The following is a 26601-nucleotide window of genomic DNA, read 5'->3' on the forward strand; positions in this document are numbered from 1 at the left end:
CCCACTACTGCCAATCCCGCCTCCCCCCCAAACCCCCCCCTCAGTTTCCCGCTACTGTCAATCCTTTTTTTTGAGTTGGAGTCTCACTCTGTTGCCCAGATTGGAGTGCAGTGGCCGCTCCTGGCCACTGCAGCCTCGACCTGCTGGGCTCTGGCGATCCTTCTGCCTCAGCCTTCCCAGTAGCCGGAATTCCAGGTGTGCGCTACCACGTCCGGCTAATTTCTTGATTTATTATAGAGAGATGAGGTCTCGCCTGCCCAGGCGGGTCTCGAACCCGCAGGCTCAGGCAATCCACTCACCTCAGCCTCCCAAAGGCGCGGGATTACAGGCTGAGCCACCGAGCCCGGCTCAATCCTTTTCTTATAGTATTACAATAGTTGTTCAAGGTCCACTTATGAGTGAGGACATGTGATACTCAGTTCTTTGTTTCTGTGAAAGATCACTCAGTATTATAGACCTAAGTCCATCCAGGTTGCTGCGAAGTCCATGATTTTGTTTTTCTTCGTAACTGCATGATATTCCAATGTGTATATGCACCACATTTTTTTTTATCCAGTTCTCTTTTGATGGGCAGCATGGTTGGTTCCATGTTCTTGCTATTGTGAACAATGATACTCTTAACGGCAGCCTTCATGCTGTGTGGTCCATCGCTAGACCTGTATCCTACAGACTCAACTCAACTCGCTGCCTTTGTACCTGCATCTCCCTGTCTTTCCCCCGGTAACCACTGTTGCACTCACTGTTTCTATGTATTTGACTTTGTAAAAAAATTTCATACATAAAGGCAATCATGCAGTGCTTGTCCTCCTATGTCTGGTTTACTTCACTCAGTATAATGTTCTCCAGGCTTACCATGGTGTCACATGTAGCAGGATCTTCTTTTGTAAGGCTGAATAATATTCCATCCTATACATGTGTGTATATCCACCCCCACAGTTGATCCATTCATCCATCAGTGGACAGTTGGTCCTTAGAGCCTTTGAGCACAACGTGTTCACAGGGTGCTCTATTGTGTATCGTGGCTCCAGAGTTGCTGGGGAATACGTCAAGAGAAGAGGGATTCAAGCAAGTTTCTGAATAAAGAACAAGGCAAGGGAAAACAAGTCTGCAATTATTCTTCTTGCAGAAGGATTCTTTGGCATAAATAGAAGACAATACATTTTTTATAAGAATATAATGTCGGCTGGGCTCAGTGGCTCAGCCTGTCATCCCAGCACTTTGGTAAGCCGAGACGAGTGGATTGCCTGAACCCGCGGGTTCGAGACCAGCCCAGGCAACTTGGTGAGTCCTCATCTCTACAATAAAATATTTTTAAAAATATCCGGATGTGGTAGTGTGCATCTGTAGCTCAGGCTACTCGGAAGGCTGAGGCGGAAGGATCGCTGGAGCCCAGCAGGTCGACGCTGGGGTGGCTGTGAGTGTGCATGCCACTGCACTCCAGCCTGGGCGAAGGAGTGAGACACCAACTCAAAAAAAAAAAAAAGAATATAATGGAAAATCATTTTAGATGGAGAATTCTGGAATTCCATTTCGATGGCCCAATACTGTCTTAGGAGCCATGGAACATCGAATTTGCACCAGAGGTTGAGTTCCAGAGACACGCTGGGTCCAGCCTGGAGCCAGTGGCGTTCGCTCAGTCCATCTCTCACAGTGTCCTCCAGCTCTGTTGCAGTTCTGAATGTGGAGAATCTGTCTTCTTTTTGATCATTTTGCTGCACTCCATGTGTCCCCTTTCAGGAAGGGTCACCGGGAAGAGCTGAGAAATTTGGTCAGCAGCCTCAGCCTTCCCTTCCTCAAGCATCGTGGCCTGCCCCGCCGAGAGTCCCTGTGAAGGACTCCTCTGAGAGCAATCACAGATGTGAGAGCGACTTGACAGGGAGCGGGCCCTGTCTCTGGCTCTCAGAATCCCTCTTGCTTCTGCTTTCTTAGCAGAAAGTATGGCTTGGTGGCCCAGAGCTCCTGTGTTGTCTTCAGTGAGCCTGGGCTTGAGTCTTGACTGTTCGCTCTGTGTAACTGTTGACCTCGGAGAAGTTATAATGTCCTTGAGCCTCAGTTCCTCGTCTGTCAGTGGGAATAAGAGCACCTGCCTGACAAGATGATGGTGAGGTTTGAGTGAGGTGCTGCTGATGGGCCCTGAGCACAGTGCCTGTGAGTGGTTGGAAGGTTCTGCCCTTTTCAGCGGCATGAATTTGTTATTTCATGGCCGTGAAGTGACTGTCCGCTCCTAGGTCTCAGCCAGGACTTCCACGTGGATGCCTGCGAGATTTGCGACTCTGGTTCCGTGTCTCCTGCTTCTTGTTTCCACCTCTTTCCAGCTTCCTGCCAGACACTTCCACGTGATGTTTCCATGAAAGCCCACATGCCTCACGTCTAGAAACACACGCAGCCTCTGTAGCCCTGTAGAAGCCGGTCCTTCCGACGGCCACAGGGAGGGTGAGCACACGAGGGTGCTCTTGGCCTCAAATCTTCTCTGATATTTGCCAGTGAGGACAAAGCTACATGGTGGCTGGAACCTCCTTGCCCCCCATGTCAGCGTGGCACATTGCTCCTTTCCCTGACGCCACTATGGCCATTCAGTCCCTTTGGAGCTCTCCCTGGGCCTCTGCCCAAGAGCTTCTCATGTTGTCTCTGTGTGCCAGTGTGTAGGAGCCATGCAGAGTGCAGTGGGTGTCGCTGAATGTCAGCCTGGTGGGAAGGAGGGAAAAGAGCTGGTGGAGAATCCCCGAGAGGGTGTTTCGTTGACAGAGATGCCCTCCTACCTGAGGATGCTCAGGTCACGAGGCCGACACACATGAAAGGAACGAGTCAGTGGGCAGGGACTGTCTGAGCCACGTCTGCATCCACGGTGCCCAGCTCGGCGTATGAGGCTGCCCCAGGTGTCATGGCTCTGATCTTCAGCAGCCAGGCCTGCCTCCTCCCCGCCTACCCTCTGGGGCGTTCTGGGCTCCTTGACACCATCTCCCTAGCCTGGAGCGTCTCCTTGCACGTTTCAGGTCCCTCCACACCTGCACCTTTCACTGGGTGTTACTTCACCGAGGCAAAACACCTTGGGAGAGTCATGGGGACTTTCTAGGAGACATAACCAACAGAGGAAGAAGGAGCAAGTTCTGGCTATTTTGCCGCCACTCACTTGACTCTGCCAATCCCCACTTCACAGACCTCTAGGGATATCGTTGTGGGTGCCCAGTGGTACCTGGTTTTTTTACCTTGGCATTCAACGTCTTGCATCCACTCACCTTTCCATCCTGGTTGCTTCTGACTGCACTTGTGTTCTGCTCCTAGATTCCATATCTAGGTTGCAAACACAAGGCCCACAGAGCCCAGGAATGTAGGGTCCATGAGTGAAGCAAGCTTGGAGTAAGGTGTTAGGGAGTGGTGGGGACTGTGGCAGATTGGAATTCCCTTACTCCACTGCAAGGGGGTGACTCTTCAGTGACAGACCCTGGGTTTTTGGAAATGTGGTCCATTGCTGCTTAATCTTCAGGAGAAGATGGAGAGATTTTTCAGGAGAAGCCAGGAAGCTGCATTTACGAAAAGGAACGGGTTAGACAAAACACGTCAGTAGAGCGGCTTTGTCCCTCCAGGCTGCACGCTCTATAAGGCCAAGTTCATGTCACTGTATTCATGACCTTACCCCTCCATCTGGAAGGTCTCGCTCCCCGGAACCCCTGAGGGGAACTGTCTATCTTACTTTTACATGATTCTTTAGTTCTGTAGTTAATTGCAGTTTAGGGGCAGGAACATCGATTTTGGAGTCAGATCTGGGCTCATGCCCTGCCTCTGGCACTCACTGGCTGCTTGATCTACAGCACGTTGGGATCCAGTTTCCTCCTCTGTGAAACTCAAAAAGAAACCATCCCCTTGCACAAATGCTCTGACGAGGAGAAACCACAGTCTTGTCTCCTTTATCAGACAGAGCTCCTTGAGGGCACAGCCTGCGTGCAAAGCATGGGCTTAATGAACACATGTTGACGAGGGAACAAGCCCCATTGAGGGAGGCGGTGCCTGCTTGTTTTTTGGTTTTTTGTTTTTTTGAGTTGGAGTCTCACTCTGTGGCCCATATTGGAGTGCAGTGGCACGCTCCAAGCCACCACAGCCTCGACCTGCTGGGCTCAGGCGATCCTCCCGCCTCAGCCTTCCAAGTTGCCGGAACTACAGGTGTGTGCTACCGCGCCCAGCTAACTTTTTATTTATTGTACAGACAAGGTCTCGCCAAGTTGCCCGGGCAGGTCTCAAACCCGCGGGCTCAGGCAATCCACTCGCCTTGGCCTCCCAAAGTGCTGGGATTACAGGCTGAGCCACCAAACCCGGCCGCGTCCTTAGCTCGAGTGGTGCCTGAGCAACTCATAGCCAAGCCTATTGGGAAAGATAGAAAGAGATACAGAGCCCAAGGCTTTGACGGCCGCCACCAACCTGATGCGTTTGTCTCACCAGGTTACGATGCTGCTGGGCCTGTGGCTGTCGGGCTCACACACTGGAAAAATCCGTACGCACAAGGCAGGCCCACCCTCCCGTCCGATCTGCCTCTCTTCGTCTCCAAAGATGCAGGCATCCCCGTGTACCGCCGGTCCTTCACCTGCAAGACTGACTTGGCCACGCCGTTGTCCTGCCCGGCCTCACTGTCCATCACGCCAGTGCCTTCCTACAGTAGCAGCAGCCAGGAGACCCTGAGTCAAGACACGACAGGTAACCGTGTTGGCTTCTTGCTGGACCCCTGGGACCCTGGGAGCCAAGGCTCCTTCATGCATTTGTCTGCCGAACAAATGCATCTGTACTGCTGCTGTGTGCTGTCGTGGACTCCAGCCATGTCTCTGTGTTTGCTGTGCCTCCGTGGCGTGGCTGTCCCAGAGGGGAGGCTGGGCATGCTTGGAGATAGTTGACCTAAGTGTGTGTTCTGTTTGGTGAAATGTCGTCTGGAAATCAGCTCTCAATCAGAATCCAAAGATCTGTGATATGACCTTATTGTTTGTTTGATTTCTTTGATGCTCTACTTAGTGGCAAGACAGCTCTCTTGGACTAAACTCTTATTTTCAAAAAAGTCATTTTTGAATACCTTACTTCGTACCAATTCATGATTCCTCACCAAGTTGGCCTATTAGGGTCTGCAGATCACTGCCAAAGCTGGCTGGCCGCCTGTTTTTGGGCAGCCCAAGAACTAAGAATTGTTTGTGCGGTTTTAAATAGTTGGAAGAAAATGAAAAGAATGATAATATTTTGAGACAAATATTCAAATTTCAGTGTTCACATGCAAGGTTCTACCAGGTCTGTGGCTGGTTTCCATGATGGCGGCAGGGCTGAGGATGTGACAGGGACCGGATTAGTCACTGTTTGCCGACTGCTGAGCTCTGTGATCCTTGGATCCTTGGAAGTCATGACTTAAACAATCAAGGCCAGAGGAGTGCTTATAACATCCCGTGTGAAACTTTCTTACGACACACGTGAAATCAGCCGCAGAAAACTCTGCCTGTTCAGGGAGGGCCTGTAAATGGTTTTTATTTCTAAAGTCTGAGCTGGAGGGCTCAATCGGGCAAAATCTGGTCTGCTATGTTTTTCTTCTGTAGATACATTGCTTAGAGACAATGGTTTAGTCAGCCCAATACAGTGTGTGATTCCTGTTCCGGAAATATAACCTTGGATGTTGGGGTGCCATGACTCTCAACAGCGCACAGATGCTGCCACCCAGAGGACAGATGTGATATTGCAGACAATCTAGAGGATCACAACCAATCTCCAAAGCGGTGCATTGCAGATCTCAATCATTGTCAGATCTTGTTACAACAGAAGCTTCCTGGGCCCTGCTACGGGGGGGTGGGGGGGCGGCTGTGTCATGGCACAGGGTGGGCTCTAGCCTGTATCCTTAACCTTCTCGGATTCTGATTCCCGAGGTCCCCGTACATACCCTCTGGGACCCTCTCCGGCGTGTCTGGTTAAATGGCTAGATAGAAGTTAAGAAATGGGTACTGGATGTTGGGAGCCGGCCACGGAGGCCCACTGAGCGTTAGGGATCAGGAAGGGCCGTAGACCCCGAGACCGCTAGGATGTGTTCGGGAGCTGTTGACCCATTCCCTCCCTCCTTTTCCATTTGGCACAAACTACCAAGAAAAGCTCCAGCTGACTCTAACAGAAAACTCTGAGACTGGAACGTACACAGCTAACCGAGGAGTCTATTGTTCCCATTCCCCACGGCTTATGGTCTTTTGCTTTATCACAATTTAAGTTTGGCTTTGAGTCACATTGAGGAGCCTTAGTACAGGTCACAGGTTCTCTTGATGCAACCTTTAGAAATTTATAGATATAGGTTTTAGAAAATAGTTTATATAGATTAAGAAAATTAAGTAACCATTTTATTATAGAAGTGTGGTTAGTTCAGTTTGATTTAGGGGGGCCAGTGAAGTTTGTATTAGGCTGGCTAGTGCTAGGAGAGAGTAACCATAGCACCAATTGTTTTATAGAAACCAGTTTGAAATAGCATAGAATAGTAAAAGGCAAGATATCATTATGTTGGTTTTAGGTGTAAGCATTGAATGATGTGATGTAGCTATAAACAATTAAGGGTACATAGAAACTGGATAAGAACTTCGTGTTTTTCCTTATGTTTGAAAAATACATCTGCTTGAGAGTGGGGGGTGTCCTTTGTGTACCTGGACCTGTTCATGTGAAAGGCACATGCTATCTTTTGTGTAACCATAGCAGCGGGAGTTCCCGTGATGACAACTTTGTGGAGTTTGGGGATAAAAGCCCTGGGATTACACCCATTAAACGGCTTCTGGTCACTTGAGCAGGAGTCCAGTCTCTTTCTTTCTCCCCTCTTCTCTTTCTTTCTCTTTATCTTTCCAGAATAATCGCCGACGCTGCCCCACCTTCCAAGGGACCCCCTAAATCTCTCTGCGGGGGCTGGCCCCCTGCAACTGGAGAGCCTTGGTGACACTCACACCATGAGCTCTCACAGGGCAAACCTAGCCAGCCTTCTGACTGTCCTGATTGAGGGTCGGTTTAGTAACAGAAAGTCATGATCTGGGCTTGAAAACGTCTCCGCAGGATAGGTGTGAAGTCTTCTGAGCTTTGAATTTATCACAGGGGCAAGCTGATGCTCCTTGCTGTAGTTTAATACAATTGGAAGTTAAGAAACAAAGCGCCTTCTTTGGCCATGGTGGCTGAAAGGTGATGACAGTTTTTGGCAGAGAAGAGCGTACGTGGCGGCTGCCAGATTAGGGTGTCATCGCATTCCCCTTTGAGCTGGCTTTCCCCCATGGAGCACTGTGCTTGGAGGCAAGCTGACTTGGGGAGGAGGTTTTTATTTTTAACTTGTGGGTTTTCGAAAGCAAAATAAAAGCTCACAGTTCTCTTCATTCCTGGGAACTTTTTATTAGCAACAAAACACTGACGTTTTGAGCAACTGTATAATAGTGTTACCATTACTATTTGTAGCCTCATAAAGTCACCCTGAACATCTAAAGAAATGCTACACGAGCATGTGAGATCATTTTATTATGGAAGATTGTGCAGCTTCTATAAATCTCGGTTATGATTATATGTAGGCCGGTTATTGTATTTATCTGATTTTTTCACAGCAGTTTATTATTTTCATATGTATTTTTATGTGACAGCTTCCAGTTTGCTTTCTTCTTATGCGTTTTTAAAAAATAAAGTTAATTTTATTATTACCTATATGTTTTGAAAATAAAGTTAATCTTATTACTTATTTCTATTGCAGTTTATTTTTTTGCTTCTGCTGCTAGTTAGAAGAGAACTCTAGGGCGAGCTAAGACAGTCAACGATATCAGGACGTCCTACAGATTGCAGGTCTTGTCTGACATCCTTTCACAAGTCCAAGCTCTTCCTTCTCCATAAACTTCAGGGCTGATGCAGAGAAGTAGACAAGTTTTAGGCACAGTATAACTGTGCAGTTATTTATTGATTGTTGCTGTTTTCTTATGTTTAAGAATTTCCCTAACATTTCAAAATCATTTTCCCATTTTGGAAACCCCAGTTCTCTGCAGATCTAGAAGGGATTTAAAGAACTCGGGACGACCAGAACGTCTGAGAGTTCATTAAAGAACTTGGAATGACCAGAGCGTCTGAGTTGGAGTCTCACTCCGTCGCCCAGACTGGAGTGCGGTGGCACGCTCCCAGCCACCGCAGCCTTGACCTGTTGGGCTCCAGCGATCCTTCCGCCTCAGCCTTCCAAACAGCCGGAACTTTAGGCACACGCTACCACACCCGGCTAATTTTTGATTTATTGTAGAGACAAGGTCTCGCCAAGTTGCCCAGGCAGGTTTTGAACCGACGGGCTCAGGCAATCTACTCGCCTTGGCCTCCCAAAGTGTTGGGATAACAGGCTGAGCCACCGAGCCCAGCTGTATTGAGCTTTTTTGACTCTTACCACCAACCGATTCCATTTTCATTTCATTGTGTGACAGACTCGTACAGTAGGCTCTATTGTATTTGACTTTAGCTCTGCTGCCACCTCGTGCAGTGCACGACCTGTGGACCTCTGCAGAGGCCCTGGGTGTGGTGCTTCTTCCTCATGGCGCAGAGTATTGTAGTCAGTAAATAAACTGTAGCAGGTGAAGTTGGAAAAACAGTCTCCGTTGCTCCATCCATCCATCCATCCGTCCATCCGCCCATCCACCCAATATCCTCCAAGTTCCCACTTTGTGCTGTGTGCTGTGGCAAGTCCGTGGGACAGAAAATTGAGTAGGCATCACCCTGTCTCAAGAAGCTCCTAGTCTGGAGAAAGAGGCCAGGATTAATTTCGTGTGACAAGTGTTAAGACAGAAGATTTCATGATCACTGATCACATACGTGTGCTTTTGTTATTATTTAACTGACATGCTATTCAAATACTAATGGTATTAAAATATACTATTATGAAACATGCCGTTAAAATATGAGTCAGATATACTGAATGTAAAATACATTCAATTATTTCTCAATTGAAAGAAGAGATATTTGAGCAAAACATCAGAGGAAAGTTTGGAAGCTAACTCCATCTCAGGTGCCCTGTGGGTCTGACCGGAAGGTTTTGGGGACCATCTTTGCCATGTGCACCACCATCACCACTTTTTTTTTTGAGTTGGAGTCTCACTCTGTCGCCCAGACTGGAGTGCAGTGGCCGCTCCCGGCCACCGCGGCCTCGACCTGCTGGGCTCCGGTGATCCTCCCGCCTCAGCCTTCCAAGTAGCCAGAACTACAGGTGCGCGCTCCCACACCTGGCTAATTTTTTATTTATTGTAGAGACGAGGTCTCGCCAAGTTGTCCAGGCGGGTCTTGAACCTGCAGGTTCAGGCAGTCCACTCGCCTCAGCCTCCCAAAGTGCTGGGATGACAGGCTGAGCCACTGGGCCCGGGCTTCTCTCTCACTTTCTTCCTTTGTGTTCAGTTCCCAGCTGCATGCTGATGCCTGAAGCCCTCATTTAATGTCTGACTTCTCTGACGAGCTTCGTGTGTCTTTATAACTGCCTCCTTGACCTTCCAGCCTAGATCTCTCCCAGACATTTCACAATGTATGTGCCCTGAGTGGAATTTCTTCTGGTACTTCTCAGAGTTAAAGTTCATATTGTGTTTCATGGTGACACAGTCCACTTGTCTAGTTTGTGTTGCTGTAACAAATAAACCACAGACTGAGTGTCTTAAACAAAAACATTTATTTCGGCTGGGCTCAGTGGCTCAGCCTATAATCCCAGCACTTTGGGAGGCTGAGGCAAATGGATTGCCTGAGCCTGCGGGTTCAAGACCAGTTCCAGTAACTTGGCAAGCCCTCATTTCTACAATAAATTAAAAAATTAGCCGGGCTGGTGGTGTGTGCCTATAGTTCCGGCTACTTGGAAGACTGAAGCGGAAGATTGCCAGAGCCCAGCAAGTTGATGCTGGGGTGGTCATGAGTGTGCCACTGCACTCCAGCCTGGGTGACAGAGTGAGACCCCAACTCAGCCCCCCCACAAAAAAAAACATAAAAAAATTTATTTCTCAATCATGTACAAAAACACAGGCTGGGAAGTCCCGGATGAGGGCACTGGTAGATTTGGTGCCTGGAAGGCTCTCTTCCTAGTTCCTGAATGGCTGTCTTCTCACTGTACCCTCATATGATGGAAAGAGTGAGCAGCTCTGGTGTCTTCGGATAAGGGCACTAATCTGCCTGGCCTGATCACCTTCCAAAGGCCTCACCACCTAATGCCATCATGCTGGGATTAAGATTTCAACATATGAATTTTGGGGAGAAACAGAATGCATTCAGTCCATGGCACCCATGGAGAGGGAAGTCAGCAGGAGGACATTGGACATTTTCAGGAGAAGGCTGGGAAGATGTAGTCTATGCCCACCTCCTGAAAGGATGACCAAACAGCCCCGTTTAGAAAAGAAGAAATTTGATCTAGAAGAAAGGGCAAGATGAGATAATCGGGGAAAAAAGTGTGTGTGTGTGTGTGTGTGTGTGTGTGTGTGTGTATTTCAGCTGGGGATGATTTTGTTTCGTAGGGGCCATTTGGTGATGTCTGAGCTGTTTTCAGTCTTCACACTGGGTGGGAGGTATTATAGGCCCCTAAGGGTGGATGGCAGGGACACCATGGCACTCCCTCCGTGCGCAGGACTTGTTGTCCTGTGTTTGTCATCCCTTCCTGGCTCTCCCTCCTCCCTGTGAGCTCCTCCCGTGTGCTGTCCCTCATCCGTGCCCCTCCTGCAGGGTACTTCCAAGACTCTGCTCTATCCCCAAAGCTGTCCTTGAGAAAGGATGTCCTTGAGGCCCTCGGTCCCTTCCTTGTTCATGCTCTTGGTACACTGACCTTTTGGGCTGGGTGAATCTCAGCAGTGGGGGCCGACCTGTGCATTGTGGGATGTTTTTCAGCATCCCTGGCCTCTACCCAGGAGGTGTCAGTTGTAACAACTAAAGATATCTCTGTCATTGCCAAATCTACCCCCGGGGGAGGAAATCACCCCCAGCTGAGAACCCTTGCCTTAGGCCCATTAAGGCTGATCCTGTTGTTTGAAGCTCTGCTCGGTGGAGTAGTCTGGTAGTCTAATCATTGAGAATGGGTTCATAGGTTACATGAGTTTGACCTTATTTTAACAAGGTCTTTTTGCAGACTGTGCCCTCATCAAAAGCATGGAGGGAATTTCTTTCCAAAGAGGGTGGTTTTGCCCCCTGAGGATAGGACGCTTGCCCTCCCTCTCCACCACCCCCTTTCTCTGACATAGGTCCCAAATTCAGCCTCATCTGGTTGTGCTGACGATCTCCCTGCGTCTGCATACACAGGGAAGATAGAGAGCTCCCCTCTGTGCCTTGTCTCCCTTCCCAGCCTCTCGTGTCCCACCACTGTCCGATTTGTGGCCTCCTGGTAGAACTGCGTTTTAGAAAGAGAACATGGGCTAGGCTCGGTGGCTCAGCCTGTAATCCTAGCACTTAGGGAGGCTGAGGCGAGTGGATTGCCTGAGCCCGTGGGTTCGAGACCCACCTGGGCAACTTGGTGAGACCTCGTCTCTACAATAAACAAAAAATTAGCCGGGCATGATATCACACACCTATAGTTCCGGTTACTTGGAAGGCTGAGGCGGAAGGATCGCCAGAGCCCAGCAGTTCGAGGCTGCGGTGGCCAGGAACGGGCCACTGCACTCCAGTCTGGGCGACAGAGTGAGACTCCAACTTGGAAAAAGATAGAAAGGAAAAAAGAAAGCAAGCAAGAAAGAGAACATGAATGAATTGCAAACATTCCTTATGGTCTTTATAAGTGTGTTCTTCATTGGTGAAAGGCAAAAGACCTGTGAAGTGACTGCTTTCTGTTATAGATCGCTTCCCAAGAGTCTAGCTTTTCCCTAGGTTTCCAAGGTCTGAGCACAGCACAGTATCTTGTCACAGTAACAGTCACGAGATAGAAGATGTTCACACACCTTTCCAGGTGACCTTGCTGGGCTTACTGGGAGCACTTCTTCATGAGTGAGCTCTGAAAACTTGGGTGCCCAACAGTGGTGCTGCTGTGAATTTGCCTGAGGTGGAGAGTACATTTGCAATTTGGTCACCCCAAATCTGAGAGGGCTCACACGTAATATTTACCTCTTCCAAAGAAGTCACCTGAAGGCCCATCAGGGAAACACACTGGTTTATTGGAACTTACCGGCGACACGGATGGCAGCAGAGCAGTGAAGAATCCGCGCCTCGGGACAGTACAGCAAGCGGTTTTATGATCAAAGCAAGCAAGTTAATCATTCAGATTCCTATCCTATACATTGTTTTTAGCTTTGTTTGGTCACCTGTACCCTGTGACTCATTCCTGGAAATATGCATGTCTTTCAGGGACCAGCTATGACCTAGGGCTGATCCATGAGGGAGAGAATAGAAAGAAACCGGGTCTAGGAGAAACAGTCCATGGCTAGATAATACCTCATAACATTCAATGTCTTTCAACAAGTTGTGGTTAGATACTTTCAGAATTGATGCCAGAGGAAATGGGGGGGGTGCTAAATTTCAGAGGTAAGGTGCCAGGAACAGAGACCCTGCAACCTGAGCTACTGATGTGACCATGAGGCGCAGAGTAATCTGACCTCGCTGGGAAACTGTGAGCTTCCTTTTGGAGACTCCAGAGACACTCTTGACTGGCTCTTGTCCGCATGCCATGTGCCTGGCCTGTCTCAAGAGTCATGGAAGACCAGCTACCCTGTACAAAAATCAGGACAATGTAAGTTAGAAAGAATTGTTAAACCCTTCTCTGTAAAGTGTGTTTCTTGTAGAGAACATAGTCTTTCAACTGACCTAGTTGGACATTCACAGGTAACATGCTGATTGATATGGTTGGCTAATACCCATCACGCTTGTAACCATTTTCTATTCATCACATTTGTTCACTGTTTTTTATTAACCTCTCTTTTTTTTCCTGCCTTCTCTGCTTGTAATTGAACATTTTATTTGATTTTTGTTAATATGGAATGGCATCTACCTACTTCTCTAACTGCCTTTAAACATTTTCCTTTTGTCAAAATAGTCCTGAAGGGGTGTTTCGATTTTAATCATATGTTATCGAATGAATTTTCTGGTTTTATTTATAAGGGATGTGGGTATGAAGGTTAACTTATAAGTTGTAACAAGAAAAACCACCCGTCTTGGCATTTGTATGCTTTTTGGAAGACGATGATTTATGGTTTCCCAGGATGCTGGTTGGGTAGAAGATATCGCGGTGGAAGGGCAGTCAGGTCTTCATAGAGGCTGTTCAGGTAAGGGACCAGCATTCCAGCAGCAAGACAGGTGTGAAGGCTAATTCCAGGGCGGTGGGGGGGGGGTCAAGACCCTCTCCACAGCTAAGGCTGAGGACTGAACGTATTACCCACAGAGGGACTGCTGCGCAGGGTGGCCGGCTTCTCGGGGCTTTTGCTGTGGTGTTTCGTGGCAGTCCACAGGTTAGTAGGCATTGGTGAGCAAGCCCGGGATCTTAACAGCCATGCATATGTTCCTTTTCTGAGAAAAACTGACTTGGGAACTGCCAGTAGTTTAGAACTAAGAGAACCGGCGGAAACGTTCGTTTTGACAAGAGAATTGGCCAAGAGAGAGAAATCACTGACCTTTCTTCAACGTTCCTCTTTTCCTAAGTTTGACCATGGTATTCTTTCTGGAGTTCAAGGCCATGTCTTGCGGCCTAATTACTGATTCCAGACCACGCTGGTCAGTCCTTTCTCTGTGGTGGTTAATTAGTTTTAGGAGACGGAAGACATCGATGAAGCAGGAATTGTGTAGTGGCGGTGAGGATGAGTCCATTAAATGATGTAACTGTGAGGTTACTTGAGGATTTATGACACCAGAAACTCAAGAACTTGATTAAAGTTGTATTTACAGAATCCGGTTCACAGAGAACGATGCATTTTAGAACCAAAGGGTATTACAGTGCTCCTATACAGTCATCTATTCATTCGATCACTTAAACTCTTTTCATTTTTTCCCCTCTACTGCTCCTGTTCAAGAAGGGATCATCTAAACTCTTGCTTCTCAGAGTGTGGTCTACCAGAGCCTGAGCTGGGACCTGGCAGTACAGCCCAAAAGGGGTGAGTGTGAGGGACGCCTGGAGGGGACACCACATGGCGACGGATGGGGCGTGGCGAATGACTAATGGGTAGCCCAAGTATTGCCAGTGAAGTTCACCAGACACGGAGGCTTCTGGCCGGCACGTGGTTTCGCAGGCTTGAATGTGAGTATGAGCAGGCTGTGACCCCTCGCTCAGCAGGTCTGGGTGGTTGGTGTGAGACCCTGCATCTCCAGGGAGCTTCCAGGCGACGCTGAGGCTGCTGGTCATGGAGCTTGGGATTCAGGACAAGAAATAGACAAGAGAAAGGTAGTATACCAAAGGACGGAAGGTCAATCACAGGCAGGTGCCGTGAAGGAAAGGAATAAGCCTCGTCTTAAAGATCCCTGGCAGCGTTGCTGTTATCAAAACCGCCTCTGAGTCCCCCAGCCAATGCCCCGTAAAGGACATCTGCTTACCACCAGCAGCGAGTCGTGGTCTGCTTGCCCCTGTTATGAGAATATTACCCACCTGTGAGATCAGAGTTCCAACTTCTCCATAGACGTTGACAGGAGAAACTCAACCATCTGGGTGCTGACCTGAGAGGAAGCTCAGTTTAATTCCAGGAAAGAGAGAGCCAGAGATGAGCATGTGGGCATTCTGCTGGGGAAAGCCCTTGGGATCAGCATGTGTGGGTGTGTGGGGGACAGGATGTGGGGACAGGAAGCCCGGCAGGAGGAGGATGTGTGCTGTGATGGTGCCCAAGCCAGGGACCGGCTGCAGGACCATTCTCCAGCACCGCCCCACACCGGCGTGTTTGTGCCCTCCGCTCCTTGCCTGGATGCGGACTGCTAAGGAAGGGGACACTCCAGGTTCTTGCTGCGGCCAGGGGACCCCAGGGCCCGGAGCATTCCCCATTGGATGGAAGGACAGCCATGGGAGCATCTCATCAGGAGAGCACGCTGGGTGCAGGGTGGAGGTCTCAGTTGGCCACAGGGGAGGGGAGTCTGCAGACCCTTCCCAGGAGAGGGGGGTGACCGCCGAGTGTGGAGAGGAAAGAGTACCCACTGAAGTGGCCAGGGCTCTTGAGTTCTGGTCGTCAGAGTTCACCCCAGGCCTGCGACTCCCAGCTGACTTGCTGACGGCTCTGCAAGCCAAAGCCAAGTGGAGGATGTGGGGGCCAGGCCTGTGGAGAGAAGTCTGGCATCTGCGGTTTCCCAGCCCCGGAGCTGCCGAGTGCCTGGATTCGATCAGTGTGTTGGTCTTTCCTGCCAAAGGCGCCCGGTGGGGTGGGAAGCATTCACTGTGCCTCTGGTTAGGAGGGTGTGTTGCAGAAGCTGTGTGCGGCTTTTGTCTTTCAGGCAAATGAAGGCACAACTGACTTGCAGTGGCAGCTGCATAATGGGGGAGGCGGATCCACCTTTCTCATCAGGTTGCCTAACTCCTGTGCCCCTACGGCAGCTGGGTATTCTTTGTTGGTGAAAAGCAAAGGACTTGTGAAGTGACTGCTTTCTGTTCCAGATTGCTTCCCAAGAGGCTAGCTTTTCTCTAGGTTTCCAAGGTCTGAACACAGCAGTGTCTTGTCATGAGCTAGAAGATGTTCACGCACCTTTCCAGGTGACCTTGCTGGGCTTATGGGAGCGCTCCTTCATGAGCGTGCTCTGAGAACTTGGGTGCCCGATGGTGGTGTTGCTGTGAATTTGCCTGAGGTCCAGCCCATGAGGAACCGGTGTGCAGGTGGCCCAGACAGACAAGGCCCTTTCTGAATGGAAGGGCAGTGGAGCAAGCTGGCAGAGGATAGAAATACTCAATAACAACACAAGGAAATCTGGTTAGCTCATTGGAGGCACAGGACGCTCTTCGGGAATATGTCGAGGGGTTTAATTTGGATTTTGGAGGTGCGGAAAGACAGAAGGTGTGCCGGAGAGATCTCAAGGGTGCGTTGGCTTGGGGAGATCCAGTGAGAATGCAGGACAAGAGGCCGCAGACCTGGCGTCTCGTCCCAGCTCTATGACTTCACACACACACAGGCTCAACCTCTTCCAGCCTCAATGTCTTCATCGGTGCAGCGGTGCTGTTGTGAGGCGCAGATAAGATCAAGTGGGCAAACATGTTTCTAAAGTTGTGAAATGCAAGCGAGAGCTGCTCCTCCCGTTATGGACTCCAGCCCACTAGCTCCCGTCTTCCTTCTCCTCCCGTGTCCTCCTCAAATCTCCGGGGCTAGGCTTGGAGGCCGACGTTGGTTAGTAGTACAATGCTGTGCGGCCACCTTCTTGCAGCCGGGTGCTTGCGACTTCTTTGACCAATACCTAAAGTAAGAAATGCTTATATATTGTGACCCGCTTCTTACATATTGTGATCCACCTCTAGTTCTTCTTTTCCTCCCTCCAGAAAAAAATTTTTTCAGGAAATAGTCCTTATTGTTTGTTAGATACTCTGATACTTTTCATTCTATTCCATTCAGTTCCCCCCGAAGTGCTAGTTGGGATCCATTAAACCAATGTTCCCGCATCCTAATGAATTGTAGTTGATAACTTGAACATCAGTCTAGATAATAGAATACCTCAAATCCTTTCGAGGTCCTATAGATGTACCTAGGCAATTTTTTTTTCTGGTGTGCGTGTGGTCTATTGTACAAGAAAATTATTTCTTTTCTTTTCTTTTTTTTTTTTTTTTTTGAGATGGAGTCTCACTCTGTCACCCAGACTGGAGTGCAGTGGCCGCTCCTGGCCAGCGCAGCCTCGACCTGCTGGGCTCCGGCGATCCTTCTGCCTCAGCCTTCCAAGTAGCTGGAACTACAGGCGCATGCTACCACGCCCAGCTAATTTTTGATTTATTGTGGAGATGAGGTCTCGCCAAGTTGTCTAGGCGGGTCTCGAACCCGCGGGCTCAGGCAATCCACTCACCTCAGCCTCCTAAAGGCGTGGAATTACAGGCTGAGCCACCGAGCCCGGTAAATTATTTCTTTTTTAAGACCAATTAATTGTTTATTTAAAAACATCTATGATGCCTGTGGCAATCAGTCCATCTCCCCATGCTGGAAAAGCTGTAATCCCTCAAAGGGGCTCTGTGTTCTCTGCAGTTCTCACAGTTCTGAGTCCACAAAGAACCCTGTTCTGTTAACAACTGCCATAATAATAAAACCCCAAGACCTCAGTGGCATGCAGCACTAAACATTTACTTATTTTATTTTGGGGTCAGGGACTCTTGCTGATCTTGGCTGGGCTCCCTCTGTATCTTGGAGCTGTCTGGCTCTTGGGCTGATCTGGGCTGACCTCAGCTGGTGCAACCAGGCGAACTCTGCTCCACAAGTCTCTTATCCTCCAGTAGGCTAGCCCTGGAACGTTCTCATGACACTCTTCACGCTTCTGCTGGCAACATATTTCCTAATATTCCATTAGCCAAAGCTATGACACATGGTTGAGCCCAGAGTTAAAGATGAGTGGAATGTCTCACTCTCAGTAAAGAGACAAATGCAAAGCCACATGGAAAACATTGTGCACATTGTCTTCTCAACCCCAAAGAAGCCCTTTTCTCGAGCAGACCTCAGATCTGAGTGCTTGGAGCTGGGCCAGGAATATTTATCTGAAAGCGACACTTTGCTGGCTTCCTTAGCCCCTGGTTAGATTGTCCCTCTTTTACCTGCTTCTTCCTAAACTTCCCTGTAAAGATCCCCTTCTTCCCAGACAAGATCATTTTAGGAAAGCAGATACTTGCAGTCTGTCTGCTCTGGCAACACATGAGATGTGCCTGGGCTTGCCTGGATCCTAGCTACACGCATAACTTAGATGAGGACACTACCCACACCCTATTTTTTACTCCTATTTTTTCTGGTACTTCCTAGGAAGATATTTATGCCATTATATTGCAGTATTTTGAGTGGGTTCATGAAGTTAGATATAGAAATATGAGAGATTTTAATGAGTAAGACTATTAGTAGTACAGTGTGTCTTTTGTTCCAACTTTCCCCGTAAGATTTAGCTGTGAATTTCTAGCTGCTCCTTGGACGTCCCTCCCTCGTGTTCCCATGAGCACCTATCTAAACCACTTCTGTGTTCCCTTCTCCAACAAGCTGCCTCACCATCCACTCTGCTTCTCAGATAGGGAGCAAAGAGTCGTCATCAACTCTCGTCCAGTCAGCATCTATCCGTTCTTTTTTCTCTTATGAATAGTGGCTGGCACCATTATCCAGCCAGACACTGAAATTGTTTTCTGTTCATTTACTGGGGCAGGTTCTGTGCTAAGAACTGGGGATGTGAGGGTGACTAAGACGTGACTCTTTCTCTTTGATGCTTAGAATCTTGTCGAGGAGGCGAACTGTGAACACATAACTCACGAGGTAACGCGGGACTTTGAACAAAGTGTTCTCCCACCCTTCCCACATCTGATTGCTCATCAACTCCAGCTCACTCTGTCTCAGAAGTGTCCCTCAAGTATACTCTTTTCTCTTTGTTCCTGTGCTCAGTGTCCCTGCCATGGGTCCAGGCTTTCCACTTTCTTACCTGGGCAGGGACAGGGGCGGGGGCTTCCTCCTGTCTTCACTCTTTTCCTGATCTATTCCCATCCCTTTTGCCCCTACCACTTGCTATCATTGTCTAAAACATTGTTCTGTAACTACTCTTCCTTGTCATAAAAGCCAACATGGGCTTGATGGTTTTTCAGCAAGTTAAACATCAAATTACCATATGATCCAACAAGTCTACTCATGGGTATATACCTCAAAGAACTGAAAACAGGTACTCAGACAAATATTTATGTAACAAATGTTCATAGCAGCACTCGTCACAATAGTCAGTAGGTAGAAAAGCCCAAAAGGCTATCAACTGATGGATGGATAAACCAAATGTAGTATATCCATACAGTGGAATATTATTGGGTCATATAAAGGAATTAGGTACTGACATATGATACAACATGGACAACACTTGAAAACTCTGTGCTAAGTGGAATAAGCCAGACACACAAAAGACCACATATTGTGTGATTCTATTTATATGAAATATCCAGAAGAGTCAAATCCATAGAGACAGGAAGCAGGTGGGTGCTTGCCAGAGACTAGCGGAAGTGGAGAATGAGGAATGACTACTTCATGTGTAGAGGTTTCCTTCTGGAGAGATGAGACTGTTCTGGAAAAATGGTTGCACATTCTAAATACACAAAATGTCACTAATGGTAAGTCTGATGGCACATGCATTTTACTACAATAAAACAAATGCACCTTGCCACATACAAAAGCTGTCAGTGGCCCTTGGCCACCTTTTGTTTGAGTTCAGATGTCACAGCATGGAGTTCAATACATCCTCTGATGGTGTGGCCCGGCCTGTCTTCCTAGCTTTGTAACCTCTGAGCACCCTGCATTTTGGCTCTGCCTAGAGTGCCGCCCACATATTTTGCTTGTGCTGAACCCTCACCTGGAGTGCCCTGTTTTCCTCCTCCTCTGTTTGATGAAATCCAAGGTCTCATTCAAATGCCAAGTCCTCTGGGAGGATTTTTCCTCTGTGATCCCATAGTACCTCATTTAGACCATCAGCCACAGCGAATAGTAGTCCAGTGTGTGATGGTGAGCACACACAGGGAAAATGATTCAAATTTGGATTCCTATGGCTTTGTGTATGAGACATGATGGTTGATACATGTTTAGTTAAATAGCTTGATGATTTAAGTCTGGGTTCTATGCTTAAGCTAATGCAGTGTCCCTACTCCTTGATTTAAAACCGTGACAACCGCTACACCTATACATTGATGACAGTCATTCTTGATGCTCTTTGCCTTATTACCTTTAATTGTCTTAGTCTTCACCAGTCTCTTCCTAGTTGGTGTGTACCTACTAACTCAGGTGTTTGTTTTCTTGGCAGCTGGGGCACTCACTGTACCTTCTCAAGTTTGATGATATTGCAGTGAACATTCTCTCACCTCCCTGGCCCAGGCAAAGGTCTTTGAAACCTTAACATTTAATCACTTTCCCTGTTCTAGGGAAAATGTGGCAGAGGACAGGTCTTTCACTACTTTATTTGAGAATCGTTGGGTCTTAGAATGACATGGTTTGCAAAGAGATTCTGAGTGCTCAGCACTAGGAGAAATAGGATTGTTTCTCCCATTTCATCCCAAGCTTGGGCTTCCTCACATGTCATTATTATAATTACAGTATTACTATTACCATTGTCATTTTTCAAGCATTAGATTGCATTTTTTTCTTACTAATTAAAATGCAATCACAAATTGTATAAAGTTATATCTGAGTGATTTTAAATGTCTTACATTATCCATCTGTACTGCTAGCATTGAACTTTAACACAGGAAAGGCTGTTAAAATGTTTTCTGAGTGCTTTTTTCTCAATTAATTTAGAAGAGCCAAGATTTCTTAAAATACCAGTTTACTTTGAAGCCTTTCCTACATAACAAAGTAGATTTGTAAAGATTCAGCGTGAAACTAAGGTTTACCTTGCATTTGTGCATAGAACATTATTTTATAGTGTTATTTTATAATGAAATTGTGTTGACCAGGAAGTCCAAGGCTTAGTTTAATAAGGAGCAAGAGAGCAGGAGGGAAACGAACCTCTGCTCTTCCCACCACACTCAACATTTAAGTGTTTTTTTTGAAAACTCTTCACATCTTGAGAAAAAAATTGCTGCATAAATTTAGTTGTACTACTTAATGAAAAACACTTTCATCCTTTTGCTAAAAATCAGAATAGTAAGATAGAAAATCTGAGTTTTTAACTTGGTTTCATCATTTATTTTCTCTAAATCTATTTAAATAAGGAAAGGGAGGATGATAATGTCTACATCATTATGTTTTTGTAAGAATTGAGAGTTAATGAACTTAACACTCTTGGAACAGTGCTGACACATAATTGCCATGGCCATAAATCCAGTGGTGCACTTAATGAATCCAATATTTACTGAGCACTTCCTCTGTGCCAAGAGTTGTAGATTTTGATAGACATGAAAATGTAGGATGCCCGGCCCTCTGGGACTTCTGACAGGGAAGACAGTTCCATGAATAGTGGTGGCTCCCTGTCTCTCTCATGGTGCTTTTTGGCCCGTGGCAACTCTCTAGGCGTGGGCCTGTCTCTGGTCTCTTAAGGGACTTTGGTTTCCCAGTTGTCCTCCTCTATGTCTTGTTAGCATACATAGTCTCTCAAGTTCTGCGTCTTTTAAACACATAAAATCCAATTTTCCGTCTATCACCAAACCCAACACACAAGACCCAACAAATGAACCCCAACTCTGAACTTGAGAGCCCCTATGCCTGTTTGCCTCTGTCTTTCTATTTGTAGCCAGACTCCATTGAGGAGAAGCTGGTGCTCACTGGCTTCTCTTTTCCACCTCCCATCAGCTCCCTGCTTCTGCATCTGGCCTCGCCTCCATGAGATGTGGCGATCCTTCATGGCAGCTGTTCCTCCAGGGTAGCCCTGCCCTCCTGTTGCCAAAGCCGGTATCTGTCTGGCCATCCTTCCCTGTTCCCCAGCCTGTGGTGGGCAGTCAGCTCTTGGGAGGTGTCCTCGAAACCCTTCAGCATGGGTTCTGTTCCCCTTCTCTGCTCTACTTCATTCTTCTTCACCAATCTTTCCCCATATGTCGCTTAATGCTGATATGTCCCAAATGTCTGCCCGTGGCGCTCCTCTTGGGCTTGGTCTGGCCTTCCTGGTCTTGCCTGCTACTCCTGCAGTCTGGATTCTGTATGTTGGCTCAGACCTCCCACCTGAACTTCTCTGACTTCCTTCTAGACATTTCCATCTGGGTGTCCCACAGACATTCCAACTCAGGTTAATTCCAAACCATCGTTTTGCTCCCATTTCTTCTCTGTCCCTTCCATCTTGGTGCATGTGCCCAGTTGCCAACCCCAGAAACCTAGGATATCCACAAACTGTCCTCTGCCCTGGTCCTTCTGTCCAGGTGTTGAGTCTGTTGAATCTACCTCCTTTTCCCCAGCCCGCTCTCATTGCCTTGGTTCCAGGCCCTTCTCACCTTCAGCTGAACCATTGTTTTGTCAGGAGTCTTCCTCCAAGCCTCTCCCATTCATTCTCCATAAGATTGTTGGCTTAATCTTTCTGAAGCCCAAATTTGATATCTCACTCCCCCCCCATAGAGCTTTAGTTCTTCTGACTATATTACCCGGAGAATGAATTTCATTCTCTGCAGCACTTCAGGATGGGGCCTCTGCCCACCTGTTTCAATCTCATCTCTGATTACTCCTACACACTCTTCTTGTCTTTGCCACCGAGGTCAGCCTGACTGTGAAGGCCGTGGATGCTGTCTGCTGCAACCTTGACTTCATGGAAGATGGAGCACTGCAGACCACAGTCACAGAAAGTAAATTTCAACAGTGGAAGAAACGCTGGAAGGCCACTGAGTCCACTCACTCCATTAACTCCTGAGAGGCAGATGTCTGCTCTCTGAACACAGCCTACCAAACCCTCTCCTGTTCTATGTTTGGGTTTATAAAATCTGAAGCCTGAAAGTCCCACCTTTCACACAGGTGTGCTGTGGCGTCTGAAATCACACTGTTTCACTCATCAGGGCAATCACCCCCTTCCTCTCACACCTGGTCCTGAGTGTGTCTGCCACAGCTTTTCTCTCTCTGTGGGTCTTCACCCTCCTTGCATACAAGAAGAGTGGGCTCTTCTTGACCACCTACTTGGATCTGTTGGTAGCTACTCTTCATTCCTTCAAGGACTGTGGGTTTGCATATGAAAAAAAAATTAAATTCATCACTCAAAACTCCCTTTGAAAAGCTTGTGAGGTCGGGCTTGTTGGGCTCAGCCTGTAATCCCAGCACTTTGGGAGGCCAAGGCAAGTGGATTGCCTGAGCCTGTGGGTTCGAGACCTACCCAGGCAACTTGGTGAGATCTGGTCTGTACAATAAATCAAAAATTAACTGGGCATGGTAGAGCATGCCTGTGGGTTCTGGCTGTTTGGAAGGCTGAGGTGGAAGGATCGCCAGAGCCCAGCAGGTCGAGGCTGTGGTGGCCAGGAGCGTGCCACTGCACTCCAGTCTGGGCAACAGAGTGAGACTCCAACTCAAAAAAAAAAAAGAAAAAAGAAAAGAAAAGCTCGTGAAAGTCAATCCTAACCAGAAACGTCCTCTTCATCCAGGTCAGCTGTCTAGGGTCTTGCTGTGGGCCTCTCCCTCCTCAGCCTCTGGCTTGTCTGCTCCAAAATGCTCTTGTCAGAATCGCGCTGTTCATAAAAAAATCCTGATCTCAGAGTCACCTGTGCTTGGTCTTGGCTCGGTCAGGACTAGAATAAGGCCGACATTGAACTGCACTTGGACGTGAGTTGCTCGTGCAGATGGTGGGCTCGCTGTGTCATGCTCACCATGTGACCAATGCCTGGGAGCAGACTGGTGCTTCCTTTCTGTGCAAGCTGACACTTGAATCTTCCTGAGAGTCATGAGTACAAGTGGAGTGTGGCAGCCTGGAGCCAGCAAGGTGAGAAGACACATGACCTTAGAGCTGTCACCCACCTTCTAGCTGTCCTTTCTGGAAGGAGCTGCTGGGGGTGTGTCTGCAGGTGCAAATATGGAATTTGGTTCCTGGCAGAACACTTGTTAGTCTCCCACATTTTGTGACTGTGATGTGCCCTTCTGAGCCCATTTCTTGAAATCCCTCCCAATGTCCCATTGCTGTCAGGACTCCTTCCCTGGGCCTGTCCCCCAGGGTCGTTCCCCATACCTAAAGTTTCTCTTGCTTTTTTGCCCTCATATAAAGACTTTCTGGTCCCACCTGCCATCTTCTCGGAGACTTTTTCTTTTTATTAAACATTTTATTATGAACGATTTTTATTATTATGTGAAAAGGCATAAAAGCAATATGATGGAAACACATAAACCCAGCACTCATCTGAAGACATCGGCCATTTCTGGTGCATTTAAAGCTCCCAGGGTACCTCTCTTTTCCCCCTCGGGTTGACTGCTGTTCTGAATTTGGGATTTGCCTCAAGTTTACACTTTACCCTGTTACTTCACGGCCTCTATTTTTGTGTGACACAAAGTCTTGATCCCAGAGCAATGCAGGGCTTCATGAGGCTTTGAAGAAGGCCATTGGGGTGACATTTAGGGGGAAAACACTGGACTGATACTTACTGAGCACCTACTGTGTGCCACGCTGTGTGTTTTTTGTGCACCCTCGGTGATAACAGCCTTTCTACATTTGGAGTTACAATCCTTTTTTGACAGTGGAGAAAGTAGGGCAGGGATGGGAAGACATCCACCCTCAGGCCCACCAGCGAATGCTTGCGTGACTGCATGTGTGTTTCTCCTCAGACTGCAGCTGGCTTCTCTCTCAACCTAGGGTGGCAGACAGGGTGCTGGCCGGGAGCTGGATGTGTGACACTGAGTCAGCCGCTAACCTCCCTGACCTTCCCTCTCCTCTAATGCAAGGAGTCCTGAGACAATCCCTAAGATTCACCTGCTGCAACAGTTTGTGGATCTCTTACAGAGTGTGGATATACATGCCTTCATGCTGTGGAGTCGGTATGGACCCGAACCCTCCCGTATCCTCTGAGACATGCAAGTGAGCACTCCTTGTCACCCTGGAGCTCCTTCCTGTCCTGCCCACGTCAGCTTGGGACATTTCTCCAGGAGAGGACCTGTGTCCACCACCACAACCAGCCTGTGAGTCACAGCATGTGGCATCCTTGAGCTGGTGTGACCATGGCCCTTCTGAGTTGTGTCTGAAGCTAACAGGCTCCAGCTTCCCTTCCTGTGCATTTCTCCTGTCTCACTTCCTTCTTCCTCCTGAGAGTTTTCTCTCCTGCCTTTTGGCTTGCAAGGGACTTCTCTAATGCCTCTGGCCACTGCCAGCTGAGCCCACCTTTGTGGTGATCTGTGCGCCATCCCTGCTTTTTACTTCTTCTTCCCAGCTCAAGTGGGAAGAATGCCCAGTCTCTCAGACCGGGATGGTGGGGAGGAAGATATCTGTCTAGAAGGTACATATAACATTTGGCTGCCTGAGTCCCAAGCCCAAGTCTTATCCTTGGGCTGATTCGCATGGGGGTCCCCGAGACCACCTCCAGGGTCGGCCACTTGCTAGAAAGACTCATAGCACTCAGTCATTTTCAGAGTCAAGATTTATCATAATGAAAGAACACAAAGCAGTCAGCAAAGTGTCCGGAAAAAGCGTCTGGGGCAAAGTTCTGAGGAAACTGGGCACAAGCTCCCAAAAGTTTTCTCCAAGTGGAATCACAAAGGATGAGCTTAATCCCTCCAGCAGCAAACTGTGACACGTGTTAAGTGTCTTCCAGGAAAGCCCATGAAAGACTTAGCACCTGGAGATTTTATTGGTCACGTAGGAGCCTCTACCTAGCATGTACCAAGATCCCAGGAAAACAGGCATTCAGCGTTAAAACCGTCTGGCTTGTGCAGACTGTTTAAACACATGACCATCCTGATCAGGTGGAGACTGGAGAGAACCCTCCTGAAATCCGAGTTCTTGAAGGCCAGTCGGGCATCAACCTCTCAAGCAAGTCTTTCTGAGGAAGATGGTCCCCAGCTTGCAGTGCGCTCTTTGGCAAAGTTCTGTCTCCCTTCCCTAGTCCTAGCTTCTCAGTTGCTCTCTGAGTTCTCCTCGAACCTCTCTCTCCAAAGCTGCCCCTTTTCTGCTCCACGGGCTTCCTTTCCTAGAATTCACAGTGGAAGAAGCGATGACCATTCCCCACCCCCAGAGTGCTTGCTTCCTCTGCACCAAACACACAGAAGTTTATTATTTATCACGAGCGAAAGGGGTAGTCTTGGAAAGTTCCCCTAGCTGTGAGTGTGTCCTCCCTCCATTTTGCTACCCCAAAGTCACTTTTGTAAGGTGCCGAGGCTTTCCAGGTGATTCTAGCTGCTGGGGTTTTCAGGGCCCAATGACAAGACCACCCGTTTTGGAACTGGTTGAGAGGGAGGCAAGGTGCTCAGCATGTCAGATGAGAATGCTACCTTTTTCCTTGATGGAGCTGTTTGGAGAATGTGGCCCAAGCGCGGGATGCTCCCCCTGCCCTTTCCATCGGGCCCTGGGACCACCCACCTCAGGCACAGTTTGAGCCAATGGTGAAGAGCACTGACAGGTGAAGAGAGGAGACCAGAATCTCTCTAGCTGTTGACTTTTGGCCAAATTTCCTTTCTCCAATTGAAGTACCCCGTTCCCCTGGCAAGGGCAAGAGACCAGGAGGGTCAGTTATTCTAGGAAGCGCTCTACATGAAAATTTGGAGGGCAACCCCTCGGGTCCCCTCCCACTGTGGGAGCTTTTCTCTCCTCTCAACAAATCCTGCTTTGAAAAACAAAAAAAACAAAAAACTGGAGACTTGAGGACAGGTGCTTACCTTCCCGGACACAACGCTCACCTTCCATACTAGTGATGTTATGGAAAGTTGCAGGTGGGTTCTTTGCTCTCTGATGAAGGTCTCAGTTCTTTTAGAACCTGCTCCTTGATTTTTGTGGTCAGGCCCTCAACAAAAATGGAAGAATGTTCTGGTATTGACATGTCCTGGACACCCACTCTGTGCCAGGATACCTGTGGCAGTACGTCAAGCTCCAGGATGTGGTTTCTGTGTGACAGGAAGTACTTCCTGTTTCGTTGATTTTTGAGCCCAGCACTAAACCAGTGCCCTGCATGTAGTGGTACCTGGTAGACATTTG

At 48.2% G+C, this 26601-nt stretch overlaps 1 protein-coding gene across 1 annotated transcript in view; it reads left to right on the forward strand.

Moving 5' to 3' along the window:
• The window catches only part of ANO4 (anoctamin 4), a 383517-nt gene that overhangs the window by 4945 nt on the left and 351971 nt on the right, over positions 1 to 26601 (forward strand). Inside the window, exon 2 of the mRNA XM_021715858.1 lies at positions 4435 to 4686. The gene's annotated coding sequence lies outside the window, so the exon portion shown is untranslated. The remainder of the gene's footprint in view (positions 1 to 4434; positions 4687 to 26601) is intronic.

This window comes from Carlito syrichta, unplaced genomic scaffold (assembly GCF_000164805.1).
Source record: "Carlito syrichta isolate Samal-C Ts95f unplaced genomic scaffold, Tarsius_syrichta-2.0.1 Scaffold307930, whole genome shotgun sequence".
Lineage (NCBI taxonomy): Eukaryota > Metazoa > Chordata > Mammalia > Primates > Tarsiidae > Carlito > Carlito syrichta.